The sequence below is a fragment of the Macaca thibetana genome, chromosome 16, assembly GCF_024542745.1.
Source record: "Macaca thibetana thibetana isolate TM-01 chromosome 16, ASM2454274v1, whole genome shotgun sequence".
Lineage (NCBI taxonomy): Eukaryota > Metazoa > Chordata > Mammalia > Primates > Cercopithecidae > Macaca > Macaca thibetana.
In genome coordinates, this window is record NC_065593.1 from 11,870,726 (window position 1) to 11,893,855 (window position 23,130).

A 23,130-nucleotide genomic window follows, 5' to 3' on the forward strand; every position below is an offset into this window, starting at 1 on the left:
AAGCCTCTAAGTTGCCTATTTTTTGTCTCTGAGTTACTATGTAGTTTTTTTTTGAGACAGAGTTTCACTCTTGTTGCCCAGGCTGCAGTGCAATGGCGCCATCTCGGCTCACCGCAACCTCTACCTCCTGGGTTCAAGTGATTCTCCTGCCTCAGCCTCCCGAGTAGCTGGGATTACAGGCGTGCGCCACCACGCCTGACTCATTTTGTATTTTTAGTAGAGACGGAGTTTCTTCATGTTGGTCAGGCTGATCTCAATCTCCTGACCTCAGGTGATCCTCCCGCCTCAGCCTCCCAAAGTGCTGGGATTACAGGCGTGAGCCACCGCGCCTGACCCACTATCTGGTTTACTCATTGTTCTCCTTTCTAATTTGAACAACAGCAGGCCTACATTTTTTACTGAGAGTTATTTCTGTTCTATTTATGAAGCAGAATAGGTATATGTATATATGTAATGGAAGCCAGGCCCAATGCTCCCCTCTCCATGAATGCCTTCTCTGTCTGCCCAGTTACTCCTTCCTCATGAGGTGAGTCACCCAGTCCTGTCGGCTGTGCTTGCTATATATCAGCAGAATCTGTTCATACTGGTTCCTCACCGCCCCTGTCGTCTGGGTCACTGTCATCCTTTAGCTAGATTACTGCAATAGCCTGCTACCTTGCCTCGTGTCTTACTTCCTTCTCAGCCTTTCTCTGCCTTGTTTCAGAGTGTTGTCTTCAGAACACAGATGTTATTACATTATTAGGTTTTTTTCTAAGAGACAGGGCCTTGCCATGTTTCCCAGGCTGGACTTGAATTCCTGGGCTTAAGCAATCTTCCTGCTTCAGCCTCCCCGCTAGCTGGGACCACAGGCATGTGCCACCACACCCAGCTACCTTATTTATTTTAAGTTGGTCTCCTGATGTCTTCCTGATAAAGTCCAGACTGGTTCTCAGTGGTCTAGTCATTGCATTCCCTGTCACTGGAATTACACACCCCACCATACCGACCCACTTCATCAGTTGCACCGGAATGCTAGGCCTGGCCTCTGATACTTTCTTTTTTTTTTTTTTTTTTTTTTGAGACAGAATCTCGCTCTGTTGCCCAGGCTGGAGTGCAGTGGCCTGATCTCGCCTCACTGCAACCTCCACCTCTCGGGTTCAAGCGATTCTTGTGCCTCAGCCTCCCGAGTAGCTGAGATTACAGGCACACACCACCACACCCGGCTGATTTTTTCTTTTTTCTCTTGTATTTTTAGTAGAGACAGGATTTTACCATGTTGCCCAGGTCCCAAACTCCTGAGCTCAGGCAGTCTACCACCTTGGCCTCCCAAAGTGTTAGGATTACAGGTGTGAGCCACCACGCCTGACCCTCTGATGCTTTCATTAAGCTTTTCCCAGTGCCTAGAACACCTTCCGCCTCTGCCAATTACTATTCCTCCCTCTCTGCTCCCTCCTTCAATCCTTCATACATCTTGCTTTAGCTACTGTCTTATATATTTTTTAGCTTAGGTTGGGCACCATTTTCTCTAAGAAATTTTTCCTTCTTTTGTGCTCCCCTAGAATCCTGTATTTCCCCAGTCATAGCATCCCTCGCTCACTGACATTTACTTGTCTGTGTTCTCCACTGCACTGGAAGCCCCTCGAAGGGAGGCACTCTATCCTATTCATTGTTAGATCTCTAGTGCTAACTCACGTGGCAAATAGTGCTTGATGATATTTGTTAAATTAATGAATATGAATAAGGCTTCAGAAACTGTTATTTTACATGTTTTTCCAGAAATCAGGATCACCATAGCTACCTAAAGTGAACATGTAGAAAGTGTTTACTAACATGGTTGCTAAATTGCATTAAAGCATTTTGTTTGTTTGGCATTGACGAAGATGAGACTATTGCTCATGAAATAGCGATTCAGCCCCACTGTAGAAACTGGCAGACATAGGGCGATACCTTACCAAAGGGGGCCAGTCTCTTATTTTTGCCTAAAAGTACTTGCCATTCCCACTCTGCCTGTGCCCAAGATGCTGGATTATTGAGATCTTACAGTGTAGGCACCACGGGCCAGGCGGGCGTCTCCTGTCTGCTTTGTGTGCCACACCGGGAACCAGAGTGACCAGGAAAATCACTTGTCTCTATAGCGTCAGTCCTGGAATTGAGGAGACCAGCGTGTCCTTTGAATGTGCTAGAAAATATGACTGTGCTCCTCAAAGGATAAAATACGACTGTGCGCCTCCAAAAAAGGATCAGATAAAGCTTCCGCATAGACATCAGTGAATTACCATGGTAAGGGGCTGTTAGAACTGCTCAGCTGAATTTTTATGTTGAAAAATTAGAAGAAGAGCGTGGTAGGCTGAATAATGACCCCCAAAGATATCCTAGTCCCGATCCCTGGAATCTGTGAATGTTGCCTTATATGGCCAAAGAGACTTTGCAGATGGGCAGAGTTCAGGTTGCCTGGATGGGTAGATTATCCCGGATTATCCCAGTGAACCCTAAGTGCGATCCCAAATGTCCTTACAAAGGGCAGGCAGAGGGAGTTTGACACGGAAGAATCGGACAGTGCAGTGACTGAAGCAGGATGCTACGCTGCTGACTCTGAACACTGTCCTTTAAAGGAAATATGGAATGATTTGAAGTGGAGGGAGTTCCTGTGACTGCTTGGCAGGTGGAACGTGAGCAGGGAGACACCCTCATCCACAGCCCAGAGCTGTAACCCAGAAGAGCTATGCTGAGGACTTTGAGTGCATTTCCTGGTGGCATGAGGCACTTCATGGGTCAAGCAGGCTTTTAGAAATTGGCATAGGAGGCCGGGCGCAGTGGCTGACGCCTGTAATCCCAGCACTTTGGGAGGCCAAGGCGGGCAGATCACAAGGTGGGGAAATTGAGACCATCCTGGCTAACACAGTGAAACCCATCTGTACTAAAAATACAAAAAATTAGCCAGGCATAGTGGCTGGCGCCTGTAGTCCCAACTACTCGGGAGGCTGAGGCAGGGGAATGGCGTGAACCCTGGAGGCAGAGCTTGCAGTGAGCTGAGATCACGCCACTGCACTCCAGCCTGGGTGACAGAGTGAGACACTGTCTCAAAAAAAAAAAAAAAAAAAAAGGAAAAAGAAATTGGCATAGGAACCTAACACCTGCCCCCTCCAAATGTGGAGTATAGACAGACATTGATGTCAGGTGAGGAAATGGTTTTCTCTATGTGGCTGTGTTGGTCTGAATTCAGGTTTTCTTTATTGAGGTTTCATTCAGTGCACTTTGGCTGGCTGCTAGGATTCATGGAGTGGCTTCTCAAGTCTGCATTTCATTCACAAATAAACTTGCAAATTGCTTTGTCTCAGAGAATTTTGGACTGGAATGAGTTTATGAAGTCATCCTTCTCCCCTACCCCAAGCCATCTTTCCATCTTTTGGAAGGACTCCTATTTAGTGATCTGTGACCTAGAGAGTCACCTGTACTTTCTAAGATCTTCCCGGAAGTTGATGTGCAAAGTCAGCAGCAATGGCAGCAGCTCACCTTTCTCCTGTCCACATTTGTACACATATGTTTGAACGTTTTACTGACTAGCTCTGTAGCTGTCCTTTTTCTAGATTAAATAAACTTTTTCTTTTCCTAATAAGAAAAAGCTTTAATAAACATAGTAAGGTATTTTTCCTAAATCCAAAATAACATATTTGCTTCCTCAGTACATTCTCCAAATTGTTTATTCGCTAAACAAATGTTGAATGCCCATTATGTGCTAAGCACTGTGCCAGAATCCACATATACAGCCGTGGCAACAGACATGGCTCCTTCCCCTCCTGGAGTTTCTGTTCTCATCAGGGAGGCAGCTGCTGCACAGATACTGCACAGATACGCAGTTAGAGACGGTGGTAACACAGGGACCCATTCGAATGTGGAACAGGAGAACTGGCATAGTTTGAGGGTTAGAAAAGCCTTTCCTGGGAAAATGATATTTGTTTTTCTTTTTTTTTTTTTTTTTTTTTTTTTTTTTTTGAGACGGAGTCTCGCTCTATCACCCAGGCTGGAGTGCAGTGGCGCGATCTCAGCTCACTGCAAGCTCCGCCTCCCGGGTTCACACCATTCTCCTGCCTCAGCCTCCCGAGTAGCTGGGACTACAGGCGCCCGCCACCTCGCCCGGCGATTTTTTTTGTATTTTTTAGTAGAGACGGGGTTTCACCGTGTTAGCCAGGATGGTCTCGATCTCCTGACCTCGTGATCCTCCCGTCTCGGCCTCCCAAAGTGCTGGGATTACAGGCTTGAGCCACCGCGCCCAGCCTGGGAAAATGATATTTGAACAGATTGAAAAGGATAAACAGGAGTTACCTGTATGAAAAGCAAAGGGAAGACCCTTGCAAATAGAGGGAAGGGCATAGGTGAAGGCCCTTTATGCAAAGGAGCATAACATGGTTGAGAACCTTGAGAGAAGGCCAGTCAGTCAGTGTACCCAGGGTCTAGAAAGCAAGGGCAGGAGAGGGGCCAGGACAGCTGGCAGGAGGCGGGGATCAGGGCTTGTGGTATCGGCATGACCGTCACTCTGTGCTACAAAGTAGAGTCAGTGGTTTCAATGTAAAATTACTTAATTTGCTACTTACCGATTCTGCAATTTTGTCTCTATAATTTACTGAAAATCAGGGAGACATAAAATTCTCCCATGCATATAATTTATATATATATAATTTATAACATATATCTATACTTAAATTTAAAATATATGAATATATACTTAATATATATTTGTATATATAATACATGTATATTATGCATACTTTATCTATAACATACATTCCCAGGCTGGAGTGCAGTGGCACGATCTCGGCTCACTGCACCCTCTGCTTCTTGGGTTCAAGCAATTCTCCTACCTCAGCCTCCCAAGTAGCTGGGATCACAGGCGTGTGCCAACATGCCCAGCTAATTTTTGTATTTTTAGCAGAGACGGGTTTTCACCGTGTTGTCCAGGCTGGTCTCGAACTCCTGACCTCAGGTGATCCACCCACCTCAGCCTCCCAAAGGGCTGGGATTACAGGTGTGAGCCACCATGCCTGGCCTATATACAGTATAGTATATATTAAGTATATTTATTTTTTCATTGTCCCACAGCTGATAGCGTATCTAAACTGAAAGAGTTAAGCCACTTTTGGGGAGAAGAAATAGCCATATTGGCAAGGGGGCATTTATCTGTTCAACAGGTGTTTACCAAGTACCAGCTGCATGTGTGGCTGGCCCCCTAGATAGTGAAAAACAGCAATAACAACTAAAAGTCCCTTCCTTTATCATTCCTACAATCTAGTGTGGGGAGGGAGACATTAAACAAATACATCTCAAAATAAGGCATTTTATCGGATTTTATTAAGTACTGTCAAGGAAAAGGACAGGAGGCTGTGGAAGGGATGGTGAGGAAGAGGTGGCTGTGACTTCAGTAATGGGCCGAAGGGAGCTGATGACGAGGTGGCCAGGGAAGAGTTGCAGGGAAAAAGGGGGATATCTCCTGTGAGATCTCAGAGGCTACAGAGAACTTTGCAAGCTGGAGAAATCAAAAGGCTTTATATTTCTGTATAAATGTATAATGTGGCTGGAAAACAGCAAGTCACAAGGATCATGTATGCAGATGAAGTTGTGGAGGAGTCACGAGCCAGGGCGTGGAGGGCTTCGCAGTGTGAAAACCTCCCAGGCCCTGAAAACGATAAGGGATTTACATCCTAGGAAGGACTTTGTTTTTTTTTTAGTCAAAATCAGTATTTCTCAGTCAGCATTACATTTATGCGAATAGTAATTTAGAACAGGACTAGGGCTCCATGCTAATTTATACTGTTTCTCCTTTTCATGTATGCAAAGGACTGTAAGTCGGCCTTCAAATAGCATTTCTGGGCTGGGTGCAGTCGCTCGAGCCTGTAATCCCAGCACTTTGGGAGGCCAAGGAGGGCGGATCACCTGAGGTCAGGAGTTCGAGACCAGCCTGACCAACATGGCAAAACCGCGTCTCTACTAAAAATACATAAATTAGCTGGGTGTGATGGCACGCACCTGTAATCCCAGCTACTTGGGAGGCTGAGGTCGGAGAATCGCGTGAACCTGGGAAGCAGAGGTTGCAGTGAGGCGAGATTGCGCCACTGCACTCCAGCCCGGGAGGCAGAGCGAGACTCCATCTCAAAAAAAAAAAAAAAAGCACTTCTGCGTTCTACAAATATGGATATTTGGTGATTTTATTATCATTAATTTCCTTATATTTTATAATTGCCATTGATTTTTTTTTTCTTTAATCCATTGTTTCTAAATTTCCAAACTTGCATTTTAAACCATCTTCTTCTTCTTGATTTTCTCATTCAATTGCATGGGGATGGGAGAATTATGTTTTGCATGATACCAGTTCTTTTGAACTTGTTAAGGTCTTCTCTGAGGCTTGGAAACAGCTCCAAGTTTGTAACTGCTCAATGTGGGCTTAAGAGAATGTGTGTCTCTAGTCTGGAGGAGACAGGGTTTTACATACATTTATTAGGTCAGGCTTGTTCATTATGTTGTTTACATCTTGCATATCTTTGCTACCTCTGTGCATCCTCTATCAGTTTCTGAAAGAGATGTGATACAGCCGGGCGGGGTGGCTCACGCCTGTAATCTCAAGACTTTGGGAGGCCGAGGTAGGCGGATCACAAGGTCAGGAGATCAAGACCATCCCAGTTAACATGGTGAAACCCCATCTCTACTAAAAATACAAAAAATTAGCTGGGCGTGGTGGCGGGCGCCTGTAGTCCCAGCTACTCGGGAGGCTGAGGCAGAAGAATGGCGTTGACCTGGGAGGCGGAGCTTGAAGTGAGCCGAGATTGCGCCACTGCACTCCAGCCTGGGTGACAGAGCAAGACTCCATCTCAAAAAAAAGAGATGTGATAAAATCTCCTTCAAAGTTTGTGAATTAAGCAATTGTTCCATATAATTAGGTCAATTGGTTTTTTATAAAATACAAGGAAACGTTATTAGGTACATATATGTCCACAATTATTTTATTTTTGGTGGTTATATTTTTTTAACATCCTGGAAATATCTATCTCTGATGCATCTCACCTTTAGGCCTATTGATCTGATCTGATACTAATTTTACAACATAGGCTTTCGTTTGGTTACTCTTTACCTAATAATTATCAAACTTTGTGGTCTAGGCCCTTTATATTCTTTTTTTTTTTTTTTGCTTTTGAGACAGAGTCTTTCTCTGTCACCCAAGCTGGAGTGCAGTGGCACCATCTCGGCTCACTGCAACCTCCATCTCCTGAGTTCAAGTGATTCTTGTGCCTCAGCCTCCCAAGTCACTGGTATTACAGGCGTGCACCTCCACATCCTGCTAAGTTTTGTATTTTCAGTAGAGATGGGGTTTGGCCATGTTGCCCAGGCTGGTCTCAAACTCCTGGCCTCAAGTGGTCTGCCCACCTTGGCCTCCCAAAGTGCTGGGATTATAGGCGTGAGCCACCATGCCTGGCAGGCCCTTTATATTCTTAAAAATTGTTGAATTCCTAAGAGCTTTTGTTTATGTGGGTTATATCTGTTGATATAATGCCATTAGAAATTAAAAGAGACATTTTAAAGTATTTATTTACTTTGAAATAACAGTAAATAATCCATTATATGTTAACATAATTTTTATGAAAAATAGCAATATCTTCCAAAATAAAAAAAATAGAGGAGTCAAATCACATTATATTTTTACAAATATCTTTTATGTCTGACTTTATGAAAGATAGCTAGATTCTCATTTTTGCTTCTGTATTCTATCTGTTGCAATATGTTGTTTTGGTTGATGTATGTGAAATACATGTTACACATAAATGTAGTTGAAAAAAGCAGGAGTTTTTTTTTTTTTTTTTTTTTTTTCTTGAGACGGAGTCTCGCTCTGTTGCCCAGGCTAGAGTTCAGTTCAGTGGTGATCTCAGCTCACTGTCAGCTCCGCTTCTCGGGTTCACACCATTCTCCTGCCTCAGCCTCCCGAGTAGCTGGGACTACAGGCGCCTGCCACAAATTCCCAGGAGGGTCTCGATCTCCTGACCTCGTGACCCGCCCACCTTGGCCTCCCAAAGTGCTGGGATTACAGGTGTGAGCCACTGTGCCCGGCCAAAGCAGGAGTACTTTAATAACCTTTCTGGATATTGTAGATATTCTTCTTTGATACTGCACCAGAATTTGACAAGTAGTAATTTCTTAAAGTTTAGTCACAATGCAGAATTGGAAACCATTCCAGTTCATGTTTTCTGCTCTCTCCCATTACAGGCTATTGGTCTGCGTTGCACTTCAGATGAATCTTTTACCCGTGTGTGATTTTGTAACATCATGCATTGAACATTTGGAAAATATTGGTTTACTGAGTTAAGCAGATCTTCCAAACGTTGACACATTTTATTATATGATATTAGAAAAAAGTCACACTGATCTCATCGGGAACGCCTTTCAGTATTGAGAAGCTTCACGTTTTTGGTGGCAGATGTAATTTCCACTTGAAAACTCAAATTTTATTAGCAGCAGCTGACACTGTCGATTGTTTTCTTCAAAGCCACGGGCTATCTCCATTCATTTACAAGAAAATGTCAAGCAAATATCTAAGCTTTTTAGCTTCCAGTTTTGTCACTCTTCTCTTCCACCTTTTTTGACTTTTATGTCTTTAAAACAAAACCTCCATGCCATCATTTTCAGGGACTTTACAGGAAAGAACAGAGGCTGATGAATGAGTGTATTCAGAGTTGGATCTTTAACCAGAAGTGTATTTGAAGTGTACTGTCAAAATCATTTGTTCTTATTCCACAATGCCCTTTTCTTGCCTTACAGATTCTATTCCTTTCTTGATCATATTGAGAATTTTAAGCAGTTAAATTCTTTTCTGATCTTGCTATTATTAGAAAGTTACTTGAGATGGACTTTCCCTTCGTTGTTTTTGCCTACGTCCCTCTCTCATGTTGATTTTCATCTACTTTGTAATTTTTCTGTCTGTGAGTTAGATTTCTGTATGATTATATGCATTTTATCTCCTGCATTATTTTCTGTAGAGGGTCCCACAGTGGATCCTGGATCATAGAATCACTCCTGTGGTACAGTTTCATGGTTGCTACTGCTAGTATCTTATGGGGACCATTGGTTGCAGACCAATTTTAATATTAGTTTCTTGGATTTGGTGAAAATTCGATTCGTTAGCTTTAGAGAGCACTGGCTGTGACACAGGTTCTTCTGGATAGCACTACTGGTTTGGAAGTTATAGATTCTGTTGTTCTTTTAGTGAACTCCTCCCCACCCCACCCCCACTTTTTTTTTTTTTTTTTGAGACAGAGTCTAGCTCTGTCGCCAGGCTGGAGTGTAGTGGTATAATCTCGGCTCACTGCAACCTCCGCCTCCCGCGTTCAAGTGATTCTCCTGCATCAGCCTCCTAAGTAGCTGGGATTACAGGCGTGCACCACCACGCCTGGCTAATTTTTGTATTTTTAGTAGAGATGGGGTTTCACCATGTTGGCGAGGCTGGTCTCGAACTCCTGACCTCATGATCCGCCCACCTCGGCCTCCCAAAGTGCTGGGATTTTAGGCGTGAGCCACCGCACCCGGCCCCAGCTTTTTCATTTAGAAAAATAGTTGAGAGACTATATTCATCAGGATAAGTTAGGTTGTTCTGTGGCAACAAATAGCCCCCAAATATGAACAGCTTAAAACAATAAACATTTTTAAAAAATCTTTAAATATATATCCATTATGGTTCAGTGGTGGCCATAATTACTCAAGATCCCTGGTAAGAGGGCAGCCATCATTTCAAACATTGCTGGATACTCTGCCAGAGAGTAAATGAACTCTAGGGGTCTTGTCCCAGCAATTAAATACCCTGACTCAGAAGTGACATGTTAATTTCATTCTCAGCTCATTGACCAGCACTCATCATGTGCCTTCATCCCACCACTGGGAGGTATAACCCTACCAATACGTTTGTTGAGGGAGGAGGGGGACTGGAAACGTTGGTTGAATGGCACCAATGAATATCACAGTGATAATATTTAGTAGTGAAGAGCCAGACCACCTCTGGTACTTTCTAGCTGTGTGACCTTGAGCCAGTCAATTTTTCTCTATCCTAACTTTCTTGTCTATAAGATGGGGATTCATAGTACAGGTTGAGTATCCCGAATCTGAAAATGTGAAATCCCAAATGCTCCAAAATCAGAAAACTTTTGAGCATTGACATGAGACCACAGGTGGAAGCTGTCATATATAAGAACTCAACACAAACTTTCATGCATGCACAAAACTATTGCCAATATTTTCCCTTCAGCCTATGTATATAAGGTGTATATGAAACACAAATAAATTTTGTGTTGAGACTTGAGTCCCAGCCTCAGGATCGTTCGCTATGTATAGCAAACGTTCCAAAATCCACGATCCCAAGCGTTTCAGATAAGAGACACTCAGCCTGTACCCATGTTACAGTGTTATGAAGATAAAAGAGGTTGATAATGTGTGAATCTCTTAGAATAGTGCCTCAAGCATTCTCAGCACTGCAAAGCTGTTTTCGTTGTAAACTGTGTTCACAATACAGACTTCTTGGTTAAAATGATAGACTGAGCTGATGGCTGAGCCTCCCTACTCCTCTTTCCTTTTCCATGGAAATGTTAGATAAAACATAAAAAACAAACAAACAAACAAACAGTTTTAGGCCACACGCAGTGGCTCACGCCTGTAATCCCAGCACTTTGGGAGACCGAGGCGGGCGGATCACGAGGTCAGGAGATCGAGACCATCCTGGCTAACATAGTGAAACTCTGCCTCTACTAAGAAATATAAAAAAAAAATTAACCTGGCGCGGTGGCGGGCGCCTGTCGTCCCAGCTACTCGGGAGGCTGAGGCAGGAGAATGACGTGAACCTGGGAGGTGGAGCTTGCAGTGAGCTGAGATTGTGCCACTGCACTCCAGCCTGGGTGACAGAGCGAGACTCTGTCTCAAAAAAAAAAAAACTTTTAATATTCTTAGCTGAGCTTGAAGGCAACAAAGGGAGTTCTCCAGGTGCCACAAATGAAGAAACTTACCTACACCAGTGAGTGATTGAAGCCTCATGACCCTCAGAGATAACCAAGCCAGATATGTAGCTTAGGGACCTGCATTCCCACACCCACGTGGAGATGGGAGTTGAGGTTATGGGGCCTACGCATTGCAGGCAGCTGAAAGTGGGCTTTCCAAATAAAGCTAGAAGCTGGGAAATGACAGCTTTATGGGAAAACTAGTTTCCCTCTTCCCCACCCAAGAATGGGATACTCAGGCCACCCACCTTGGGCCACAGCCACCCCCACAGATTTAACATGCATACCTACGTTTACATTTTTCTAACAAAGTCTAAAGAAAATAAATACCTCGGAATAAATCAAGTTTAGAATTCTTAAACTTCACTTTAAACTCTTCGTCTTCTGTTTTGTTTTCAACTGAAGCCGCCTTTTTTTTTCTATAGTCAGGATTTTATTTACATTTACCAACATGTTTTACTGACTGCTGTTATAATTGCTGTATCCATTTCATTACTCAGCTCTTCTCACTGAGTTTTAAAATTTTAAGAATGATAGCTTTAAACACCAAGAAGTTTTAATGTTCATGATTGCTTTTTTTTTTTTTTTTTTTTACACAAGTGTGTTTATAAGGTTGTGCATTTTTTAATCCTTTGAATGGTACTAGTTAGAACTTTAAAAAATGGTAAGTGTTTTGGCTCCTTTTGTTACTTCTGTTTCTTCTCTAGGTAAGTTTTGGTTTGTTCATCTTAGTCTTTCTCTTTATGCTGCTGTGGACTGAATTATATGTCACCCCCCAAATTCAAATGTTGAAGTCCTAACCCCCTACTACTTCAGAATGTGACTTTATTTAGAGATGGGGTCTTTATAGATAATTAGGCTAAAATGGGGCCACCGTGGTGGGCCCTAATCCAGTATGCCTGGTATCCTTTTAAGAAGAGGAACCTGAAGCCGGGCACGGTGACTTGTGCCTGTAATCCTAGCACTCTGGGAAGTCGAGGCAGGTGGATCTCTTAGGCCCAGGAGTTTGAGACCAGCCTGGGAAATACAGGGAGACCCAATCTCTATAAGAAATAATAATAATAATAATAATAATAATAAAATTAGCCGAATGTGGTAGTGTATGCCTGTGGTACCAGCTACTCAGGAGACTGAGGTTGGAAGATCACTTGAGCCTGGGAGGTCGAGGCTGCAGTGAGCCACTGCGCTCCAGCCTGGGCAACAGAGTGAGACCGTGTCTCTCACAAACACACACACACACACACACACACACACACACACACACACACACACACACACACAAAGGCACATGGAACAAAGACACATGCAGAGGGCAGGCCACGTGAGGACACGGAGAAGACAAGCCAAGGAAAGAGGCCTCAGAAGAAATTACCTCTGGCGGGGTGTGGTGGCTCACGCCTGTAATCTCAGCACTTTGGGAGGCCGAGGCAGGCAGATCACCTGAGGTCAGGAGTTTGAGATGAGCCTAGCCAGCGTGGTGAAACCCCATCTCTACTAAAAATATAAAAATTAGCCAGGCGTGGTGGCGCATGCCTATAATCCCAGCTACTCGGGAGGCTGAGGCAAAAGAATCGCTTGAACCCGGGAGGTGGAGGTTGCAGTGAGCCGAGATCGCGCCACTGCACTCCAGTCTGGGTGACAGAGCAAGATTCCATCTCAAAAAAAGAGAAAAAAAAAGAAAAGAAGAAATGACCTCTGCTAACATCTGTACCTTGGACTTCTAGCCTCAAGAATTGTGAAAAAGTTAATGTTGTTTAAGCTCCTTAGTCCGTAGCACTTTGTTCTGGCAGCCATTACAAACTGATGCACATGCTTTGGGCTTTTCCTCACGTCTGCTAATTCTTCATTGATTCTTCATATTTATGAATGAAGGACCACGTTGATTCGTATAGGAAACTGCAGTAGGCTTTCTTTGTATTCGGGTAGGTTTCGTTTCGTTTTTTGTTTTTTGAGACGGAGTCTCGCTCTGTCGCCCATGCTGGAGTACGAGGAGAGCGATCTTGCCTCACTGCAACCTCCGCCTCCCGGGTTCAAGCGATTCTTCTGCCTCAGCCTTCTGAGAAGCTGGGATTACAAGTACGCACCACCATACCTGGCTGATTTTTGTAGTTTTAGTAGAGACGGGGTTTCACCGTGTTGGTCAGGCTGGTCTCGAACTCCTGACCTTGTGATCCGCTGACCTCAGCCTCCCAAAGTGCTGGGATTACAGGCATGAGCCACCGTGGGTGGCCATTTAGGCAGGTTTATTTACCCACAAGGCTTCTTTCTTGAGTGGGAAGACAGGCTGTGACGTGTACTCTGTAAATGGGCAAGGTATGCCAGTCGACAGGTTTCTTTCTAGGATATACAGTTAGGTAAAAGAGGGCACAAGCAGATTCAGGACCATTTGCTATTACAAAACTAATAACATAAGGAGAACTCTGACCTTGGGGTGACATCTTTTATATGTTTTATTTCTTTTTACCCCTGTGTCTATCCCAGAGGCTCTTGTTTGACTCATTGTCTAGCCTGGACACCAACTCCATGGGCACTCTGCAGGCAAACCTTCCTCTCCAGAGAAGGCTGTTCTGGGGGCTCCAGCTGGGAGCAAGTACTGCAGACTGCAGTGTACACGGGGCAGGGCTGTGGGCAGACTGGCTCAGCTGTTCTGTAGACAGCTCTCCACTCAGATGCCCTGATTCCTGCCTTATAACCACTTCTTTGTAGGCCATCCTGTGACTGCCAATAGCCATTGACTCTAAGCTTGGAGCCTCTCCAAGGTTCTGTCAAAAAGAAAGAGCTGTTTATCTGCAGCCTGATATATTTCCAGTTGTGTTTCACCCGTTCCCCACCCCCAGTTTTGGCTTATTGGTCAATACAGTCCCAACTCTATTCTTCAAGAGAGTCTCCAAAATGATGTCTTCATTGATAACGCTTCTTCGTGTCTTCAGTGCCCCCATGGATTTATTCTTTCAAAAATATCTTGACTGCCATTTCATTGTGCTCTTTGGAATGAAGGAGGCAACCATGTGTGCTTTCTCTACTGTTTTGAGCTCAAAGTCTCTCTCTTTTGCATTTTTTACCAGGTCATAGGATCTATAGAAATCGTTTTGCTAAAACAGCTGGTGTTCTGGAGGCTTCAGTAACACAAGTTTGTTTGTTTGTTTGTTTTTCTATAGAGTCTCGCTCTGTCGCCCAGGCTGGAGTGCAGTGGCATGATCTCGGCTCACTGCAACCTCTGCCTCCTGGGTTCAAGCGATTCTCCTGCCTCAGCCTCCCGAGTAGCTGGGATTACAGGCATGCGCCACTATGCCCAGCTAATTTTTATATTTTTAGTAGAGACGAGGTTTCACCATGTTGGCTGTGCTGGTCTCGAACTCTTGACCTCGTGATCCACCCACCTCAACCTCCCAAAGTGCTGGGATTACAGTCATGAGTCACCGTGCCTGGACACAAGTTTTTTAATATAGTCCGTGAGAGTTGTTTTCTAGGGTTTCTGTAAGTTGAATGATATCTCCACGTTATCATCTGATATGTTCACAGATGAATTTCTCTAGTGATGAGACAATATAATTAGAGATACAGAAGGTGGTTATTTTTCATTCACTTATGGCATTAAATACCTAGGAGTGTAAAGTCAGGTTTTTTCTGGAACATTCATCATTCAGCTATAGGAAGGGGCCAGATTACAGTAACAGGGGCTGATGGGAAAGAGAAAGAGAGTGAGTATGTTATTCCACCAATTGTTCAACATCAACGGGGTATCCAACAATTCAATTCTGACATTACCCAGAGTTAGCGTCAGACTCCACAGTTTTAAGGACTTGATCCCACAAGACCGTTCCAACTTCAGATACCAGCCATTAACAGCAGTAAAAGTGCCTGGTATCCCCAGGCACTTTTGTCCAACTGGCTATAAAGTGAAGGGTTCCCTGCCAGGCGCAGTGACTCATGCCTGTAATCCTAGCACTTTGGGAGGCTGAGGCAGGCAGATCACGAGGGCAGGAGATCGAGACCATCCTGGCTAACACGGTGAAACCCCGTCTCTACTAAAAATACAAAAAAGTAGCTGGGTGTGGTGATGCGTGCCTGTAGTCCCGGCTACTCGGGAGACTGAGGCAGAAGAATCACTTGAACCCGGGAGGCGGACGTTGCAGTGAGCCAAGATTGCACCACTGCACTCCAGCCTGGGTGACAGAGCGAGACTCCGTCTCAAAACAAGAAACAAACAAACTGAGGGGTTCCCATGACCCCCCTTCAGGATTTGATAACTTACTAGAATGACTCACTGAATTCAGGAAAGCACTGTACTTACTATTACAGTTTTATTAAAAGGATCCAATTCAGGGACAGTCAGATGGAAAAGGCATAGTATAGAGGGCAAGGTATAGATAGAGGTTGGGGTGATGGTACAGAGCTCCTGTGCCCTCTCCATGTACCATTCTCTCCTTGTCCTCCAACTCCTGCCACAGCACACTGATGTGTTCACCATCGCAGAAGCTCCCTGAACCTTGTTCAAAGGTTTTTATGGAGACTCCTTTCCATAGGCATGATTGATTACATCATTGGCCACTTGACTGACTGACCTTGATCTCCAGCCTCCCTCCTCTCCCTGGGGCATCTTTGGGAGTTGGCCTGAAAGTTCCAGCCCTCTACCCATTGGTTTCACTAGCCCTTTCTTGGAAACTGTCTAAGAGCCTACCATGAGTTATTATCTGATGTGTTCATAGATGAATTTCCCCAAAGAAATTAGCCGGAGTCCAAAAGGACTCATCATGAATAACAAAAGATGCTTCTATCACTCAGGAAATTCCAAAGGTTTTTGAAGCTCTGTGCCAGGAACCTGGGGTAAAGACCAAACATATGTATACTTGGCCCTCTGTGTCTGTGGGTTCCGCATTCATGAATCCAACCGAGAATCAAAAATTTTTCTTTTTTAAATGGATGGTTGAATCTGCACTGAACATGTACAGACTTTTTTCTTGTCACGATTCTCTAAACAATACAGCATAGCATCTTTTACATAGCATTTGCATTGTATTAGGGATTATAAGTAATCTAGAGATGATTTAAAGTTATATGGGAGGATATATGTAGGTTATATGTAAATGCTACACCATTTTATATATGGGACTTGAGCATCCGTGGATTTTGTCTATGGAGGGGGTGGTCCTGGAACCAATCCCCCAAGACACCAAGGGATGACTATATTTTTATTATATTACAGTAAGGAAATCAGAGTCTTTGAATCTGCTAACTGTGTAGAAAAGATCCTGAGACACGGCTGGGCGCGGTGGCTCATGCTGTAATCCCAGCACTTTGGGAGGCCGAGACGGGCAGATCACTGGAGGTCAGGAGTTCAAGACCAGCCTGGCCAACATGGTGAAATCCCGTCTCTACTAAAAAAAATACAAAAATGAGCCAGGTGTGGTGGTGGGCGCCTGGAGTCCCAGCTCCTCGGGAGGCTGAGGCAGGAGAATCGCTTGAACCCAGGAGGCGGAGGTTGCAGTGAGCTGAGTTTGCGCCATTGCACTCCAGCCTGGGCGACAAGAGCAAAACTCTATCTCAAAAAAATAAAATAAAAAAGATCCTGAGACACATGCATGGTGTTTCTCCTGTGATTTTGCTGCTAGCTTTAGCTCTTATGATGGGTTTGGCCAGCTTTGAGTCACAAGGACCTTTTGCCCCTTCTGCCCTAGTTCCTCCCTGACTTCTTTCTTCTAGGCCCATATACTGATCTTGACCCTGGCCACACAGCCAGGCTGAGAAGCCATCTAACTAGAAAGGGATGAGGGTTTTCCAAAGGAAAAGCTGTGGAAACACTTGTCAAGGAAAAGGCCATCTCTCTTCAGGCTCTGGGACAGCTGGCCTGGGTGACTCACCCAGCTTCCTTTCCCCTGAACTTCATTCACCGCTGTTCCTATTTGACCTCCAAGAGGGAGGCTACCACAGGCCCATCCAACTGTAGCAGCTGAATTGGAGAAGGGACTTCAAAAAAGCAAGCCAAAAAGAGAGGCCAAAGAGAACCTCAAAGGAACAGCCAAAGTAATCACAGATGCAAAGAGCAGGTCGCTCTGGAAGTTCTGGAAGCTCTACCTCTTGCCACTTTGGCCCTAATCATACTGTTTCTCCTCCTCGGTGCCTTTGCAGGAAGGGGAAACTTGGTCTCTCCTTGGAGGCTATGGTGGGGTCCCCAAAACAACCTCCAGGTTTAGCGATTTGCTAGGAGGACTCAAAGGATTCAGCTTATACTCACCTACCCACTAAAATGTACTTAAAACCCCCAAGTGAATACTAGCAGTACTCCCGCATTTACTCAGGGACGTGGATAAACTGGCAAAAGGTTTGACTCACCCCACAAGCACGTTCCCAGCCGAGGTCGAACAAGGTGATGCTCTGACTTTTGTTTCGGCCTCAGAGAGGGATGAGCGGAGGATGGACACTCTGGCTCTGGGGCCAGACAGGCAGGCTTGAATCCCAACTCCGGCTCCTCTTAGTGGGACAGTCTCAAGCAAGTTATGTAACACTTCAGAACCTTGTTTTTTCTTTTGGAAAAAAAGAAAAGAATCTACCAGGATGAGCTGTTTTTAGGATCTAATATTATAATCTGTGTGGGGTATGTATAGATAGATGTACATGTCTCCCTCAGGAACATCGGTTGAGTCTTTGCTAATTCAGGGTTCATGGTGACTTTATGAAACATAATTACTGTGACTAGCGGGAATTGACTGTAGTTATCCTCATGATTACGATTTATCATAGCAAAAGGATACAAAGCAAAATCAGCAAAGGGAAAAGGCTCCCAGTTGAAGTCCTGGGGAAACGAGGTGCAAGCTTCCAAGCATCCTTTCCCAGTGGGATCCCACAGGGTGCACAGAATTACGCCAACAATGAGTTGTAACAGCATGTGCGACATATTACCAACCAGGAAGGCTCATTAGCAACTCTGTGCCCAGGGATTTTTGACGGTGTTGGTCACCTAGGCACCCTCTGTCTAGCATGTACCCAAATTCCAGACTCCCAGAAGGAAAGCAGGTATTCAGCATGAAACAGAGCATTGATACAGTTTAGGCACAGGTTGCCACTCTTATCAGTTAATAGTGAGTCCCGCCCAAAATCCAAGCTCCCGGATGCCAGCCAGGGAAGGGCCACCTTGGCAGCAGTGCCTTGTTAAGGAAAGCAGTTAGAGCCGAGCGCAGTGGCTCATGCTTGTAATCCCAGCTGGGAGGGCGAGGTGGGTGGATCACGAGGTCAGAAGTTCGAGACCAGCCTGGCCAAGATAGTGAAACCCCATCTCTACTAAAAATACAAAAATTAGCCGGGTGTTGGCGGGCACCTGTAATCCCAGCTACTTGGGAAGCTGAGACAGGAGAATTGCTTGAACCCAGGAGGCGGAGGTTGCAGTGAGCCAAGATCGCGCCACTGCACCCTAGCCTGGGCGACAGAGCAAGACTCTCAAAAAAAAAAAAAAAAAAAAAAAAAAGCAGTTAGATGTTAGGCCTGCTATGTTAGCTTTTTCTGCACAGAGGCCTACACCAAATATAACTTATTTATCATGTTACTTTTCCTGTGTTTGGAGAATCAATGAAAGAATGAGAATGCTTGATTCCTGAGAAAAGTAGATGCATGCTCTTCAGAAGGAAAAGGATACAGAAAGAAGGTGAAAGCTGCTGAAGACAAATTGTAGCTCTTCAGTTTCATTCATTATTGAAGACCTTTAGCTGAGCTTGGCTCCTCCTCAGAGTTCTCTGAGAATGTGCTTCTCAGAGTGGAAGTTGTTTAGCATATGGGGTGGTGAAAAGGACCGAAGAACTTTGGTAATAAAAACCAAAGCGGCAGGAAGGAAGTGGTCTGATTAGAACCAAGTGCCTGAGCAGGGAAAGACAACATAAGAAAGGGACTAAAACTGCCGAGCCGTTGTTTCAAGTGATTTCAAATCCTTAAAGGAGCTTGAACTGGAAGGTAATGTGGTCTCCACGGTTTATTTTGGGAAGAGACACGACCTTCTCTTTCCATCTAGACAGTCCTGCCAGGAGGGTGAAATCTTTGAGAAAACATTTTGAATGCAGCGATAAGGACTCTTTATTATTATTTCTGTTGTTGTTTTTATTGTAACCATCTCCAACAGTACTTGGGGAACTGAATTGACATCAAGGTAAAACAGTTCTGTCAACCAGTTTGGTTAGTTTGAAATCCACAAGCACAATTAAACAAAAATTATTATGTACTGAAGAATTAACAACTAGTGGTTTAGAGTATGTTTCAGTGATAAGCGTTTTGTGTCTATGAACAAGTGAATTTAGGAGACCCTCCAAGATGTTTCTGTATTCCCTTGGGTCATCTGAACAGCATAATTTGAGGTCCCGTGTCCAAGAGTGACCCTCCTCTCTGCTTCTGGATTCACTCCTAGCTCGTGTAGGATTCATGTTGCTAAACTCATTCCAAACTTGGCCATCTCTAGGGGTGACAATAAGGTGAAGATTCATTTTACCATTTTCTTTTGTCAACCAACCAAAAAGCCCAAGAGTAGCCTTTTTTGTTTTGTTTTGTTACATAAACAGGATTTTCTCTGGTACTTTTTTCTTGCCAGAAATGGACGGAGAGCTTTAGGAAGAAGAACTGGTTGTGTTTATGGGAGATATGTTTAGGATGGGCTCCTGGAGAGTTTAGCCTTGAAGCAATGATTTGGGATGTACATTAATAAGGTGATCCTAGTTCTTTTTAATCTTATATCACTTATGAACATGTAACCTGACTAATACAACTGTAATCAGGCCTCAGTTTTCCATGGAAAGGAAGAGAAAGAGACATGGAATATTTTTAGTGATAGGTGTGTGTGTGTGTGTGTGTGAGAGAGAGAGAGAGAGAGAGAGAGAGATGAAACAACAGATGAGAGACAGACATGAACTTAGATTTGAATGGGAATATATCTAATGACCTAGCTTTAAAGTGGGTCAGGACAGCACTCACGTTGCTCCAGGGAGATTGGAGGCTGACCACGTAGCTCAACGTGCCTCCCTGAGAGTTCTTCTGTGCTCCTTTATCTCCTTGGAACCGCGCAAATGATCACCTCGGCTAAACTGCCCAGCCTTCCCCTAGGTTGAGTTTTAACCATCTGTTGGAGGTGTAGCTCCTATAGAGGAGGAAAATTCCCAAGATAACGATGAAAGCTTTTTTCCTAACCATCTGGCTTAACCTGTACCACTTACCTTGAACATTGAATTTCTTTTTCTTATCCATAGAGGCATTGAGGCACTGGTTGGATTCTCTGGGGAGCAGCCTCAAGGGGCTTTTGTATGCAGGATGCCTATGAGGAGCACCAATGGGATCAACATTTGTGGGAGGGAGCTGGGCAGCAGGATTGGCAGAGGGAGCCGCTGGCATTGATGACAGCTCCCTGGGAAGTGCAGGAGCCGAAATGGCCTTCAGGATTGTCCCACGTTGAAGTCACGTTCCTGGGCTTATATGCCCCAGTCTTGATCAGTCAGTGGATGGGGAACACCCTGGGAAGGCCGTGTCCTTGGGCAGAGCAGCTCTGTGCCCTTGAGAGGCTGGCAGTTGAAGGCGCACTCCCAGCAGCTGAGGCAAAAAGACCTTCCTTGAAAGAGGAACTGTGTGGTGCGTCTCCGTGCCCGCCACACGTGGGATGCCGACCTGCCAGTTTTAAGCATTCGAAAATTGTTAGGTATGGAGTAGAAAATCAACCGGGTTGGATGGGGACTGAGTTAACTAGAACACAAGTCTCTGGACGTTATCACCCCATTCCTAACATTTTCGTAAGATGTTTATAAATCCTTGAGATAAAACCATAATATTCCTGGGTGCAGTGGCTCACACCTGTAATCCCAGCACTTTGGGAGGTCGAGGCGGCTGGATCACCTGAGGTCAGGAGTTTGAGACCAGCCTGGCCAACATGGTGGAACCCCGTCTCTACTAAAAATACAAAAATTAGCCACGTGTGGTGGCGCACGCCTGTAATCCCAGCTACTCGGGAGGCTGAGGCAGAAGAATCACTTGAACCTGGGAGGCGGAGCTTGCAGTGAGCCGAGATCGTGCCACTGCACTCCAGCCTGGGTGACAAGAGCAAACCTCCATCTCACAAAAACCAAAACCAAAACCAAACAAACCCCGCTATATTGTTTCCACCCTATTTCTAACTATAGCTGTGTTACATTAAAAATGTGTAATATTGAGTCTTTTCCCCTTGACCTTTTAGAGTTGCATGTGTAGTATTATGGGAGCTATATATTTTAGGACCTTCTGTATTTAAAAACTGTTATTCAGTTACAGCTTGTTTGAAAACAACTGGAATCTGTCTTATAGCTCCCACTACTTCAAGATCCGTTCTGAACTAACATTCGTAAAAAAAAAAAATAGTGGGAGATGGTAGTTGCTGTGCTGGTTAAAGGCCCTCGACATGACTAGAACAACTGGGAGGGTCAGAGCAAGCGATCCTGGTCCCCGGCCACCTGGAGTTGTTCCTTGTTTCTCTTCCATGCCCTGAGCCACTCCGGAGAGCGGATTAAGCAGCACAGCACCCTCGTCAGGGGAAAGGGTGTCCCTGCACTTTGGTGAAGCAAGAATGCGTGGAAGCCATGGTTTGGTCACCTTCATGGTGTTCTTTTCTTCCCCCTTTCCTGTTCCTTTTCCAAAGCAAGCGTTTCTCCAGGATGCTCCTCTCTCGATTAACCAAGCATGCTTCCCATTCCTTAAGGGGAAGGGACAGGTCTTCCTCGCTGGTTTCCTCCAGTCACGGTGTTGTCAGGGAGGGGCGTGGATGGCTATTCACTCTGTTCCTTAACCCAGGGGAGAGTGGAGCCTCTGCAACACTTGCAGAGTCCTGAAGCTGGGCACTGCTTTCACCCTGCAGACCCTACAGCAGAGCCTTAGTGATTAAGACAGAGAGCTCTGGAAGCCTCTAGGATTTGGCATATTACTTCTGTACGCCTCAGTTATCTCATTTATAAAGTAGGGAAAATAATAGAACCCACCTCACAGGGTTTATTGTGAGGATTAAATGAGTTAAAAGCATGTAAAGGGCTGGGTGCAGTGGCTCACTCCTGTAATCCCAGCACTTTGGGAGGCCGAGGCAGGCGGATCACCTGAGGTCAGGAGTTCGAGACCAGCCTGGCCAACATGGTGAAACCCCGTCTCTAATAAAAATATAAAAATTAGCCAGGCGTGGTGGCACATGCCTGTAATCCCAGCTACTTGGGAGGCTAAGGCAGGAGAATCACTTGAACCTGGGAGGTGGAGGTTGCAGTGAGCCAAGATCATGCCACTGCTCTCCAACCTGGGGAACAAGAGCCAGATTTCGTCTCAGAAAAAAAAAAAGCATGTAAAGGACTTAGCATACCACCTAGCATATAGTAAACGCTCGGTAAGTGTGCATTGTTATTGTCAACAGAATGCCTCGTGCTTCGGAGGTGGTTGGTGAAGTTGGTTGAATTGAGATTCTGCAGGTTCTCATGTAGCTGCCTGGCCACAACACTGTCCTGGTAACCCTACCAGGCCAAGTTTGATGAGAAGAGGGCATATTGGACACAGGCCTGTGTGACTTTTGATATTGGAAATGGGTTTGGGGATTTAGTATCACTATGCCTTTTAAGATGAAACTGGCTAGCAATCTGTAGCACTATTCTTGAGTTTTTGCTGTTTGTATGGATTCCGAAGAGCTAGCAAATGTCTCTCCAGTGCTTGTTTCCATGCCTGTGTTAAAATGTGTAAATGTTGGGCTTTCTCAAGAGCCAAAAATGCCTTTCATCTTGGAAGTAGTACTTATCTCCCAGGGCGGTTAATGAATTTAGTCCGCTCTTGGGAAACAGTCCGCCATGTTTTCCAAGCCATCCCACACAGCCAGTACCTATTTATGTTTTAATGTTCCTTCCATCTAATTTCCAATCTTTTTACCTTTCCTATGACTATCAGGACATGTGAAAGAAGGAAAGAAACTAAAATAGCTGGGCGCAGTGGCTCAGGCCTGTAATCCCAGCACTTTGGGAGGCCAAGGCGGGCGGATCACAAGGTCAGGCGATAGAGACCATCCTGGCTAACACGGTGAAACCCCGTCTTTACTAAACATACAAAAAGAAATTAGCCGGGCGTGGTGGTGGGTGCCTGTAGTCCCAGCTACTTGGAAGGCTGAGGCAGGAGA

The 23,130-nt window shown here is 44.9% G+C and overlaps 1 protein-coding gene across 10 annotated transcripts in view; it reads left to right on the forward strand.

The window, feature by feature from the left end:
- The window catches only part of STX8 (syntaxin 8), a 691,269-nt gene that overhangs the window by 448,960 nt on the left and 219,179 nt on the right, over positions 1-23,130 (forward strand). The window lies entirely within an intron of this gene.